The following is a 15,339-nucleotide window of genomic DNA, read 5'->3' as shown; positions in this document are numbered from 1 at the left end:
ATGTCCCCAATTACTCCTGCTCAAAAACAGATGATGTATGAGTGTGGAGACCACCTGGACCACCTGTGATAGAAGAAAATAGTCATAACAACTGATTGATTGATTGATTTCTTTAGAACTGTTCTTGGAGAAAATTTCAGGTCAGAGACACTTACATTGTTAGGACACTTTGCTAATCATGCCCAGATTTTGACTTGAATTCTCCTTAATGTAGGATGTAAATATTTATCCATTTTGTGTAGTTACATCATTTTGAACCTATAATGCTAACAACTGTGTCTCACTTGATTCTGGGGAGGAATGATACAACATGTATCCTTACATGTTGAACGATTTGAAAAGGGCGGAGCATATTAGCAGTTTGGTAAACAACTTTCTAAGTAGATTTGACTCCCATCTGCCTCAATCAGGAGAAATAATCATCACAACAGGATGTCAATTTCTTTTGGTCAGCCTGTTATAACTACATATAAATAAATAAAAGCTTATTGATGATTTCATCAGATATTTAAGCATTCATGCACTTAAAAAAGGATGTGGCTAAATCAAGACTTTGTAAGATGCATGCTTTAGTTTATGCCTTAGAACGTTAGTGAATTAATATTTTATATGTAACATAAATAGTACATAGCCCCAACAAGTTAATATAGGTTTTGACCTGTGATATTAACTTATCACTAATATTTTTTTTATTCTAAATCTGTATGTTTGTGTTCCAGAGTCTTTATAATTTCAATAACTTTTGTCTTCTTGCTTTTTTAAGTTTGCAAAGCTCTGTTTTTCTCTGTTCAGATATGGTCAAATAGGTGTAAGGCCATTTTACCTTTTAGATTGGTATTATTATTGTTGAAGTTGTTTTGTTGCCAGTAATTTCATCAAAGAAACAGCAAATCTCTCCTCAGTCCAGCTGTTTGCAGGAAAACAGTCCAACTCCCTGTAAAAGATGACAGGATTGTGAGATATAAATAATTTATCTTAATATTTGCCACCTGCCCAAACTGCAAGCAATCCCTCCAAAGTCTGAAGACATTAGCTTCTGCCTGATGCCACGGATGCCTAATTAAGTCATAGAATAGAAAGTAGCACTTTCCATTTGTTTAAGAGTGAGTCTACCAGTAGATTTCAAAGTCCACACATTAAATAATGAACCCAAAGAGCTTTTAGACCAGCGTCAGCTTCAAAGCAGAGGAAGAGTTGAATAAATGTTTGAATCAGAATTGGTGAAAAAATTGTATGCCAACTTGCACAAGGCTTTCTTTTGTGAGCCACCATTGCAGTTCCAGCACAAAAAATATTAAATAAAGCCACCTTAAAGTGACAAAAGGAAAATAGATTAAGATGTGTTTGGATTTCCATAGAGGAACATTTTTTAAACCATAACTCTTTAAATGGGGACATGGATTATTGCCTAATAAAAATAGTTTTTCAAGCCTCTAACATAGCATTTGCCATTTTTAGGGCCTAATTTTATGTATTTGTATTTGTTTTGAGTTGATTTTTAATTTAACTTTTTATTTATTTTGTTTCCATCACTTAGTAATAGGACAATTGATGATATTAGCAGAATTAAATGAACATCCACTGTTTTTATGATTTCTTTTTACATCCACATACAATTACATGGGGTTTTAATTTTATTGGTAGTGTTAGGTGGATGTTTGTCAGTTTCTTTTTCTCATCTTAGCATGATGCATTTTTGGATTGCTATTTCTCAGTATTCAGATTGATTGTCTGTATGGATTTTCATGCAACGCCCAATGGATGGGGTTGTGGTATTTCAGTGGTTGTGGGATTTAAAAGCTAGAGGGAAATTACTGGTACACGTGAGAGAAAAAAAAAACTATTATGTTCAACGTCATACTTTTTGGAAAATACATTGCTTTTGTCTCTCAGGCCGCTTTTATGTAGATCTATGATAATAATAATAATATAATTCTGGCCAGTTTCAGCAGCACTTTGGGGTATAGTTCACTTGTAGATATATTGCAAAGTATGGGAAACAAGTAATGCATAATTTGGTTCCAGTTGTTTCTGGAGTCCACCAACTAAAGTTCTTTCAAATAATGAAAACCACAGGAGGTAGAGGAAAAAATAAGTCAAAAAAAATGATGGTCTATAATAAAAGAAAATACTGGGAGGCAAACTATTATGTTCAACATCATACTGAACTGAACAGAGACTGCAAGAATCAATGCAGAGAAGGAAAACCACATGAGGGTACGGGGAAGCAGATGGACTAACAAAGCACAGAAGGTGAGACAAGACTATACACACACTGAGAACAAATAGAAGAATGGATGAAACAAAGAGGGAGGGAAGGCAAGCAGAAAAGGGAAGCAAAAGCCATCTCCAAAATAGGACAACATGTGATGATAAATACATGACAACAGAGGAGTTTGAACAGATGGTGAACAAGAAGATGGAAAACGACAAAAAAAAGGTATTCTAAACTAAAAGGTTAAAGCAATGGAGAAATGTTGGCTGTAAATCTGCGTAATTATTTTTTTTATCTGCAAGCCGTTTCTAGCTCAGTGGTGTAGCAATCTCGTTTTTATCAAGATAAGTGAATAACTGATTTGTTTGTCTAAATAGCTTTGGCTAAATCCTATAACACAAAGTAGTAAGTACATCTTTGAGGTCACTTCATTTACCTAGTTCTGTCACCATGGTAACACATGCTGAAACCACAGATTCAAGAAAGAGATCAACACATGTAAAAGTCTAACTCCACAGGCAATTTATATCTTAAAACAGTGACTGTAAAGCTCTATACAGAATGTACCACCTTAGTAAAAACTAAGATACTTCTAAGCATTTTCAACAATAATCTGCCATCACTTTTGGCATTTAGAATCTTATCATCTGAGTTTAGGTGGAGGGCTGAGCATCTCTTTTTGCCCACCTGCTGTGCCCATCATGGTTGACCTGTTGCTCTTTCCTATTGCACCACATAGCCTTTGTACTGCCCTTATACTGTTGTCCATATTTATTCACTTTCTTTTGCCATCCTATCATATATATTTAATATATCAAGCTACTTCAACCCTTCTATCCAGATTTGCCTCCTCTGCTTCCATGCTCTCCCTCTTTGTAATCTTGTAATGAAAGCTAAATTAGCCATGGCACTTACCATCAGAGCGTGCAACAGTCATTGGTCTCGCCTCATGACTACTCGGTCATCTAGCTGAATATCAGGTTTACAGGGAAAGCCCTTCATAGCTGACAAACTCTCCATGGACATGACGGTGCACCCAGTTGAACTTATTCAAGAAATTGTGTGCAGATGCAGTTTTATTACCTGTCCGGTCCTGTTTTCCATGGCAGATTAACGTAAAGAGAGATGGCTTTGAAAAAATATATATGCAGACTTGTTGTATAAATTAGCATATTATTGAATAGTCCATTTGTTTTAGGAAATGTACCACTAAGTGAAACACATTATACATTATAGATTAATTACAGTGAAGCCATTTGTATCTGCTAATTGTGGTATTTCCACTTACAGCTAATGAAAAGATTTCATTTAAAATTAGAACCAGAAATAAATTAATAAAAACTGGAATATGGGCTTGATGAAAAGTATTTTTAATATCTGCTCAAAGGTAGTTATTTTCAAAAGGTACTTTTAATTTGACAAACAATCGTCAGTGGGACTTTTACTAATTTAATGAATATTGCTGTATATGCAAAGGTTTAAGAAGCAAAAAGTTCAGGAATCACTCCACTTATGCTTCTAATAAATCTAATGATTATGAAAAGTAGAAGTCTTCATCTTTCTGTGTAAGTCTGACTGAGTCAATGACACAATCTGCCAACAAACATCACGGTTCTCTTTTTAGTGGCAAATCTTAAATGCGAAGCTGACAGCCTAATCCTCTCAGGCATTCTTATTTTCTTCCTGACATGGTTGCACAATATTTTGAAGTTTGAAAACACAATTTCTGGCTAAAAATATTGATTAGATACTTAAGATCTTTATGCATGAGTGCATCTTTCGTAGGGCATTAAAGAAAACTACCTGTGTGGAGTTTTTCTTTTAATCACTCCCTCAATGTTGTGTTATTATAGTATCACAAAATCCAATCTGTTTTCCAATTTAAATATAATTTATTTAATAAGACCACCGCATCTTCCCCAAACTCCTTGAAGTGTTAAAATGGCGCTGTGTGTCGCCTCCTATGTTTAGCTCCTTGCACTACAGTCTGCACAGTCAGCTGTGGTATAATTATTTTCTCATTAGTGCAGACAATAATGACACTTTTGTAATCTTGCTTGCCCAATCTTTTACTCCTGCTCTCGTTGCATAAGTATTCCACTTTCCCTCTCTACCAGACCCAACCAGTGCCCTGCTGGAGGGAAGAATTCACAGCCATTTATACAAAGAGAAAGACAAACAACAATTAGTTTCCTGTTGACACAGAGAATTGTAGACTCATCTCCTGCAAATTACCCCTCACTGAGGCATGAGCAACAGAGGCTTTCTTTTTAGGTGTTTTTAATGAACCATTTATGGTGAAGGTAATCAAGTAACCAGAAAGATAAACATGCATGAATAAGCAACATCAAGGAATTGGAGGTGTGTGTACTAGAACAAATACTCAGTGGAAGGAAAGTCATTGTGATAAGACATACGGGATGAAATTCATTCATGAAATTATTCATTTATTTTCTCTTTCTTTTTATTGCTCTTGAGAAACAAGCAAGTATTTATGTATCAAAAGGAGAGATTACTGTGCTGTTGCTGCTGTATCTTCATTTATTATTATATTTGAGCCATGCAAAGAAGTTTGACATAAAATGTAGTTCAAGCCTTAGATTTATCACATATTTTAAATTACAGTTTTTTGTGACATAAATTAAAAAGAAAAATCATAAACATTTATATTTATGCAAAATGTAAATATTTTTCTTGACAAGAATTATTTTCACATAGAGGTAAAATTGTAATTGTGATATTGCTGGGATTATTCCTATCGAACAGCTGTGAACGTAATGGTAGAATCAGATCTGTGAAGCAGAATATGTAAAATGTTCCTACTGCTGACATTAATCACTGAATCGGGGCAGGAGAAGCATAACAGAACCCAGGTATTATTTTTTGCTTGTTTTTATCAACAATGTGTTATAGAAATCCTACGAACACACAAATTACTCAGTCCTCCTTAAGCAAATTGCTTAAAGTTTAAAAATTATGATTCTGAGCCACTATTTGGCGTTTTAAGCAAAATACAACATCAGAGCTTCTTACAGAAAGAATTGGAGCACCAAGATATAAAATTCTCTTCTGTCTGTGTTCTATGAGTTAATGTGCAACTCATTCTCTGACTGCAGATCGTCTATCTTCTGCATATTTAATTTTTTTTTCCCTTTTCACTCAATCTTCTTCAGGGCTTCTCCTCATCCTTACTGTTGTAAGCCATTCCGTCCCTTGCTCAAATTGCAGTAATGTGTCAGATAAAAGTTGCCCTTTGATCAGTCTTCGACTTGGAGCGCAGCTATACTCCTCACTTTTCATCTAATGGATTCACCATAGGCTCAGATACAGAGCAATTTTGAACCAGCACAGAGTTTCTCTTAAACTTGTTTCGTTATGAATCACTGAAAGTTGACGACCTTTCGTCCTACTGTGGATTGCTGTGAATCATAATAATGCAACTAATTGTATATAAGTTTCAAACATTTGTATGCATTCATGTGTTCTACCTACCACTCCAAATAACAAGTAGTTCTGCCAGTTCAAGTTAAGCTCAACTAGTTTAAAACATATTTTTAGGAGAAAAGTTCTCCACTTCAATATTCTGAGACAAAATCTCAGCTCTTGTCTGAAATATTTCTCTGTTCCATTACACCGTCTCAAATAAATTCCAAAAATATGTATGGGTTACATCTTTGACCAATGTAAAAAGAAAAACAAAAACAAATCAGATTCAACACAAAACCTTGTCTACAAATGTCTACATGTCTACAAATGGTACAAATCCATCATCACCCAATTTAACCTAAGCAACAAAAAAGACCTTTATATGTTTCAATAACCAATAAAATGTATGATTTATTAGTGGTTTTATCAATAATTCTACTGATGTTTAAATATTACAAGAAAGCTTTTCAAGAGCAGACTCTTATGCAATTGATAATTGTTCTTAAGGCATATTATGGTTAAAAAATATGAGCAAAATCATTTAACTTTTTAATGAGTTGTTGATTTTTCTGATCTTCATAAAATAACATTTAGAGTTAAGTAGCTGGCTTTTACAATTTGACAATTTAGATCTCCACTTATTAGGTTTACAGAATGTGTATGTTTGACATTTGAAAATCATAGGCAATAAAAACCCATAAATGGTTTGGTATTATAGCAAGCGTTAGATTCCATGACGTAACTTTGCTACATTAATCCATATGTATTTTTTTCCTATGCACAAGGCTTTGCAAGAAGGGATGAGGGTGCAGCTTGAAGCCTTCCAGCCTAGCCAAGTCTGAATGATGTATGATACAATTAAAAACAGGACCAGCATGCAACCATGCCTAACAGTGTACAATCTAAATAACAAAACACTTACTATTAATCGCTTATTGACTAAATGCAGAATCATCCCCTATTACATAATGGACCTTTGAGATTACAAATAGAACGTTTCTTTCGCTGTGAGTTTTCTCTAGTTAGTTGCAGTGGTACTTTTACAAGATCAAATTATTAGAAGGACAATGATCTTTAGTCTAAACACAAATCAAAACCATAAAATCATTCATAAATTGTGTGGATATATTATAGCTAAAACAGGAGCATTTATGGAAGTCAAATGAAATTTTAAAAAAATTAAGCAATGTTCAGAAAACAGGTGTTAGCCAAAGTACTACAAGTGAAAAAGATTACATTTATACAGTCAAACAACATACAATAAAAGCCAATAATAAAATCAAGCAAAAATTACATTAGATACATAAATTCTAAAATGTGGCACATAGGCAAAAGTGGATAAATTGTTTTGATTAATATTCCATTATTCAAAGCTATAATAAAGAATAGAAGAATATCCATGATGTGTATCATGTCAGCAATAAACTATGTTCACATTTGTAACAATGCAATTAAAATTATGTATTTCAGTCAGAATTAAACATTTTCAAAGCCTCTATCATAGGAAAAACCGTCAAATCTGGTACCATAAATGCATGATTTTTTGATGTGCTTCTGCAGTCCTGGCAACGCTCGGCTCCACGTGTGAAAATGAGAACACAGATCTACATCCGCCCACATGAGCAAAAAGACGTTAAAACCTGCTCATGAATATGAATTCATTCATTTATGTACCAACACTTGTACAGTGTTCCAAGATAAATGAAGTTCTTAATGTACAAGTCAGTGTGAAATGGTGAGTGCTAGAAGCAATTGGTAACTGCACATACTAAATAGTAACTACTGGTATTTTATCTCACATTGCTTGACATTTTATCCAAGGCTACGACACAATTAATGTAAGTAAACCAGTAAAATATTAGCAGCTACAATCTAGAACCTAGATTGTCCCTGTCAAGGGGCAGCACATGTTAAGTGCTCCTCCTCAGGTGAATTTGCTGATATCAGTGATTATACTGGAATCCTATAAGCTGACAACTAGGTCTTCTCTTCCAATAACAGAACACCCCAGAACTTCTCTGCAGTTCTGGGGTGAACAATGTCACAAATAAATTATGCATTCCAGAGTTTTTTGGATAAAGTCCTAGCGAGAGGACATACTGAGGAAAGAACAGAAAGACATCAAGTTAGTGTAGTCTCCAGCATATGTGATCAGCATGGGTCAAAAATCATGATACAGTGGGTATGAAGGATAACTGATCGACTGTAGATTCATCTCCAGTCCAGAAACAAGAAAAAGTCTTAGAACACATTCTGCTCACAATTCACTGTGCAGAGTTCTTGTTCTCTCTTTCTAATTCAAAAATTAAAGAGCCAAGACATCCTGAAGTTTCTTTCCAAACTTCGAACGACTCATATTATCTATTGTATGCAGTATACCATTTATACATGGCAGTAATGCTTTATTTTTGTTTGATATTTTCCTAATCCAACAGTTTTATCATGGTAGAAATGTCCTCAAGAGTGCATACAGTAGGATCACTAAACCCAACAGGTTAATCTCAATCTCAACTAAAATTTATGCATTATAAAATTAATACAGACAAAGTCATTTATTTATTTTTTTCATTTTTATGCTCTGTTTCCCAGAACATTTGAATATTAAATAAGACTTTTGCTGTTGTCTTTTTGGCACATGCCTCCATGGGGTTGAAATAGCACAATAGCATCCCCCTCTCCACAGCTGCATGCTGAGCAGAGACTGGGCAAACATTTTGTGCAGGATGCCTTTCCAGACACATTCAAACTGGGGACCTCTAAATTTTATGCAGTTGCCAGTTGTTTATAATATCTATAGGTTGCTGTAGCAGCCATAGCACACTCAAATATACCCAAGTAATTATTTGGTCATCAGTTACACCTTTCAAAATGTTTACACAGTAATTATTCTCCATGTTTAGACATTTCTTTGGTTTAGCTTTATTGATACACATTCACAGCTTTTATTTTCACACATAAACACATCAGAGCTACCACAATCAACATGAACCCCATTGTGCTACTGGTCAAAGTGTTTCTTTGATCACCTATGCTTTCATTTGCTTCAAGCAGATGTTTGCATTAAAGAGAAGCGACAAGCAGGAAGGATCCGTTCTGCAAAGGTATTGGAAAATTACACCTGGTGCACCCAGGCAGAGAGTGGATAATGTGCTCATTTCTCAGAATGAGATTCTAAATGAAATAGATAGGATAAAGAACACTAAAATAGGAATGTGATGAAAATCAGACAGACCATTCTATTCACTACGAATCAATTGAAATTTCATTTAGTTCCTAAATAGAAAGCATTTGAGAACTTCCTGAATTGCACAATCACTGGCAATGTGATGTAGCTTTAATATACTTCTTATATGCTCTTTCCATTTTTACTGTTTATATATAGGATATATAAACTAAGATCAATTCTTGGAGTCATGCAGAATATATATCAAGCTGCTTCCAATATTATGTAAAAGGTCATGAATCTAAAGATTATATCTGCAAGTACTGAATTTAATGTTTATTGCTTGTTTCATAATTAGTTTCTGGATTGTGTTTTATGGTCTAAAGCACTTTGAACTGCGTCATTACTGAAATGTGCTGAACAAATAAAACTGACTTCACTTGACCTCATTAACTGAACTACATAATCTTCCTTTAACGAGTTTTCATGCTGGTTAATTTAACCTGTAATAGTAGCTGTTTATTTTTACTGTATGAATATATTTTAATATAAAAACCTTACAATTAGACAAACCTTACACTCATTTTTGGCAAAGATATTCTCACATAGAAAATTGGTGATTCCCTTCACTTAGCAGAAAATTGAAAAAGGCTCTGGAGCATTTATCTAATCATAAACCTAGAAATAAGACAATCAGCAAAAGTATTTATCGCATATATTTAAGTTATTCAGGTAGGATAGGATATCTCAAGGGCAAAGCAAAACTGGGCTGTCTTACAAACTAATTCTGCACCAGAAATGGCCTAACAAAACCCAAAACCAAAGAAATTAAAAGAACTGTACCATGCATCAAACGTCAACAGTATAGGCCCATGCTCAAAAACATAGATTTGTAATTGCTTGTAGCCATAAATTACATTTTTATGAAGGGTTTCAAGCTGTAGGTGTGTAAAAAATGATCCTATTAAGTATAAAAATTATTTAAATCAAGCTGATTGAAAAGGCTCATAGTGCTGTTATCACTGTAACCAATAATTTGTTAGAGCTGAGATAATGGCCTGTCATTTTCTTCCTTTTAATGATCAGGACTTGGAGCTCTAGCCTCAAACACTACTAGGTTTAATGGATGCACAATTCAAGTCTAATGCTACTATAGGAACTACTTGGACTAATTTATCTCAGAAGTGGACTCTCTGCTAAGTAACTATGTAAGGAAGGTTTACATTTTTGGTTCTGTGCCAACATTAGGATCTTATTACATACTAGAATAGTGACCAGTATTGAGTCACTGATACAGATTAAAGATTCCCTATGGATTCCATAGGGAACACTTGCTCATATTTCTCCATCTGATTCAGAAGCATTTGAGTTATTTTAGACACACGGTAGGCTTTACACTAACTCAGCTTGATGGCTCCACATTATTATCATTATGATCTGAGACTCTGCACCATTTACTCTGCTTATTAAACAGTGGGTGTGTAAAATTCCCTACTCATTTTAGGCAGCAGAAGCAATGTGTATCCGTTCCTCTACCAAATGGCTAATACGAACACTGAGTTGTCTTGACGACCAATTACTACCAGTTCTACGTCACAATTCTAAGTTCTAAGCCTTTAACCTAAATCAGCTAAAAAAAATCTTGAAATTGACCACTGAGGTAGGGAGTTGAGAATAATTTGAAGTCTTTAGTTAAGCTCCAGGTTTTATGCTCTAGAACCTAGGAAATCACCAGGGACATAGCAAGGTGCATAACTAATCAACTAAGATGGACACTCTGGTGATCTTGTGGGGTTATACTGCTACTTTTGAACTGTGGCTTGATGAACCTGTTAGCAGTAGAATTAGAATTATAACTGAATGGAAAAGAGGGGTAGAGAAGAGGTGAAGATACAGAAATATTATATTTTTATTTTATTTGTAATTTTCTTTTAATAGCTGGAAAGGAATGTTTTAAACCAATTTAAGTAATTTGACAAAGTTTTCAAAGCCACCCAAATAAAACCATCATGCTACTTAAAGATAGTCTAGTAAGAAACCTGAGGAAGGACTGAAGAATTACAACTGTTGTTTGCAAATTTTAAATCATGGTACCAGCAGTTTCTTTCTAATTTAATCTCAATTACACTAAACAAAGAATGCAGTAAACAACACCTAAACACAGACACTTTATACTGGGCTTGGCTGTCTGTCAGTTGTCTTCCATGCAATTGTGTGTTCGGGCCATGTATGAATTTTGAATTTCATGTTTGATACATATGAAGTGTGCCTGGGATCAGTGGGATTGTTGAGGGGAAACCTCAAGGTGGAATGGGTGCAATCAGGTAAAAGCAGTTTGACACAGCATGTGACTCTAAAATGGGCCTTCACTTCTAACTATCCAAATGGTTCCCACTGTCCTCCTACATCTGTCCAGCATCCAACCGATATAAACTGGTTAAATGTTAGAAGATTAATTACGACACTCTAAACAACTGTCTCCATAAAATAGAAGCTTTCATTTCAGAAACCTACAGATATTTGAACCTTTTGCTTTTTTTTTTGCATTTCTAAAATATCACCTATACCTAGCCATAGAAAATAAAAAGGAGTGTAGTACTACATATATATTGAGCTATTGGCAATTTGAGTATAACCAGGAATAGATTAATAAAAAACAAAACAAAAACTAAGTAGTCAAAACAATAATATAATAAGAAAATGAAAACTAATTGGACCATTTTAATGCTTTCCCTTTCTGTGTCTATGAAGGCAGCTTTGGTCTTCAAGAGTAGAGCAGAGGTTTCTCTCACACATATCATGATTCACAACCCATTTCATTACCTTCCAAATGAGTTGTTCGATAATAAAGTCTGCAGTGTCAAGGATAACTAGTGATTCTTCTGTGTAAACAAGTCACTGTCACTTCTGCTTTAGAAAGCTCTTTGTTCGATTAAGCATGCCCACCAAAGAAGTCTCAAGGCTATAAAGTCAGAAGGCTGGAGCAGCTTTAAAATTCACTTCAGTTAAATTTAATTGACAAGAGAAACAAGGAAGCAAAGAAAGAATATCCACTTCAAAGAAACAAAGGCTGCACAGAGAAAATCGTAGGAGTCTTTCTGTGTAGTGTTGCTGCATTTTAGGACATGAAAGAATAACATTTGGTTCTACCAACAATTATCTGAGAAAGCGACATACCATATTGCTTTAAGTTGTATGGGAACTCCAGAGTTTTCCATATGTGATTTAAAACATTTCACTTTTTAATTTAGTTTAAATCTTACAAAGTGTAATCTTGTGCAGCAGAGGGCATTTTAAGAGCAATTTTGATTAGATCTCTGTATTAACTTTCAGACATTTTGCCAGAGTACTTATGTTGAATCAGGGATGTTGAGGGGTTACTACAACATTTAGACTAAGATTTGCAAAGTACAATATTGATATTCATGGCTTGACATTTATGATGCAAACAGCTGTCTTGGCTTCTCTCTTTTTAATTTAGTTGTATAATTCAGGATTCCCTGTTGAGTCACTCTTTGACTGGCAAGCAAAATATTCCTAACCTTCAAAAAGATAATGTCTTATAGATCAAAAAGAGTTTGTCATTGCAAAATATTATATTGGACAGGAGGCTTGATTAGTTTCAAGGTTTTAATGCCAAGCAGAGAACTTGGCCTGGATAGTAATTTTGCATAAAAGAATAGAATACCTAAGGGTTCAAAGTCTGAAAGGAAACACTTTTCAACAGTTATTCATTTAATTTTCTGTTGCTGAATGTTAGAAAGAGACAGAAAATGTTCCACCCTCATCTGCTTGAAATACATTAGGAAACTAGCTAAAAGGTGATGAAGATGTTGAAAAGATTAAATTTACAAAACCTAGAGGACTTGTTTTAATACATTTAGCACACACTTTTTTTTTTTATGAAAATGAGACTTTATTTGCCTAAATTAATAGTCTGTTCTCTTTTCTAGACCAGTTTTATGCAACCAGAAATTATAGCTTTGGATTGTACATCATACTAACAGGAAGTTAATTGTTATAAAAGGTGGGGAAAAAACTCAAGATGTTTCTGAGCTGTTTACCAGTAAGGCTGAAAGCATTACACACATATTCAACTGATAGTCATACACAAACAAATCATAGCTATTTCACAAGCAGTTTTCATGTTCTGAGGAAACGCTGCCCTGGAAGTGAAGTGATTTGTTGTAGCTGCTTGCACAGTCTTGCTTGGGTTGATGAATTTCTCTGTCCATTACTGCAACATCCCACGTTCTTATTACCGAACCACACTTTGTGATCATATCTCTCGCTTTATACACATTTGTATTCAGTATGACAGCGCTATGTGTGTTTTGAGATATTTTCTATATAGAATAGTGCAAATTGCCACACTCCCAGATGAATCATAAAATGGTAAACTTATATGCACAAGAGAGCAGCCGCAGAAGCTGGGCCTATTCTGCAAAATTGCATTGTACGTCACCATACCAACTTCCTGTTGGTATGATGTACCAACAGTTTCAGTTGAATCCCCCTCCTGCCTGTGATAAATCTCTGATTATACAAATATGCAAGGAAATGTCATATTTTCTCTCATTAAGCCAGAAATAGCATAGAGGACAACTCAATAGAATTCAATCTACAAGTCATTATCAGGCCTGGTGTCCAGAGAAATGTTCCTCTCTTGAGACGTCAGAGTTTAATTGGTGAATTTGAAACAGAGACAGAGAAAACAGAGCTCCATACATTTGTATTAAACATTGTTTACATGCAGAAAAATATGTTATCTCCAGTTTCTTGCTGCTGTTGCAATGATTGTAAGTAAAATATATGGACAGGAATTTTTTTTTGGCTGCGTGTTTTTTTTTTTTTCTTTTCATATTTTATGGATATTGTGACATATGGAGAAGAAAATATATTTTTTTAGAAGAAAAGTCACGATACAGCAACAACTTTGAAAAGACGTCACACTCAATATTCTGATTGCCACTTTCAATAAGAGGTAGCAAAATAAGATAGAGTATACACATAACATTTGGACATGTAAGACCAAATGTTCTTCAAATACTTAAATGTGCATCTTCTTACACAGAAAACAAAATATTAACTTGGTTTGCAATTACAGTGTTGGCTAAAATATGTAAACCTTCAGTTCATGGTAACAGCAGGAACTCAAATAAACAATATATGCTACTTAGTGTACTTTTATTAAAAAAGAATAGTTTAATTACCAGAATATGGTAATTAACCAAACCTGACATTCAGTTAGTTTTATTTTAAACAATTTATTGTAATAAAAACAATACATGCACAGGCAATGTAATATTCAATATTCTGTTCTAGAGAAATGTCTGTGACTGTTCATTTGCTGTTTGCAGAAAATGGCAGAACACGGCTGGATGGCAGAGCACCCACATGCATCCAAATACAATATTTACAACTTCTTGGATGAGAGTCAGGAATTGTTCTTTGCTATTGTATGGGGTTGACAATTCAGCATGTAATGTCATGTTTGTAGAAGTGGAATACCAAGATATGTGTACAAAACATATCAATATTTACACTGTATAAATTGGAATGTGTTGCTTCCGACAACACATTGGACTCCTAGAGCCTACAGCCAGGCGCTAGGAGTCCTTGAAAACACTTTTTTTGTTCATTTGTTTTTGGGATTTTGTTTAGGTGTGCGTGTGTGTGTGTGTGTGTGTGTGTCTGTCCATCTTCTGGTTGAGTCACAGTCACAGAAGACATCTATTGACCCTTGCAGTGTCAATGGATGGGTTGCTGGTACCTATCTCACTAGGCAAGAGGTCAACAGGGTCTCTTTTCATACACCCATAGTGGCATTTCAGACATGCACACACACCCATATCTAATCCAGTTAAGCTGTGATAAATGTTTGCAGACTGCGTGAGGAGCCCACAGTATCAGAACAGGATTCACACCCAGGACCTTCTTTCAACCAAGCAATAGAGCCACCAAATAATCACAGTGCAGCTCTGAGCATTCTGCACAAGGATCGTCACCATAAAGCTGGATATTTTATAAATTACAAAAGCTCTCTTTTAATTCTTCACTTCTCACTAGAACATTGGCTGAACCTATAATCCTCCATTTTATTTCCTCTGAAGTTTAGAAATCTATATTTATTGTGTGTGCACTGTGAGTGACTAAAACTATTGAACTTTTGAAATTATGCAAAATTGATTAGATTTGCATAGGATCAGATGAATAGAAAACGAAAATAGAACTGAGAAAAATATAAAATAATCACATTTATTTAGATGTGTGTCTAAAATATGAGCTTATACTTAAAACCTAACTGTAACATTGTTTTGAACTAAGACCACAATATGTTATTAAAGAATACAGATTTTAACACCATCTACTTTTATAGATATACAACACTATTATTTTATTGTATCTAATTATATCTATAAACAGCTTTACACAGTTCTAAGCATGCAATACATTAATCACGTTCTGTACCAGGAGCAAAGAGGGACAATTTGAGAAGCATCAGTTAATGTTCATCTCAAAATAGTTTGTGTAA

Source organism: Gambusia affinis, linkage group LG15 (genome assembly GCF_019740435.1).
Source record: "Gambusia affinis linkage group LG15, SWU_Gaff_1.0, whole genome shotgun sequence".
Taxonomy (NCBI): Eukaryota; Metazoa; Chordata; class Actinopteri; order Cyprinodontiformes; family Poeciliidae; genus Gambusia; species Gambusia affinis.
This window is presented reverse-complemented; position numbering follows the sequence as displayed.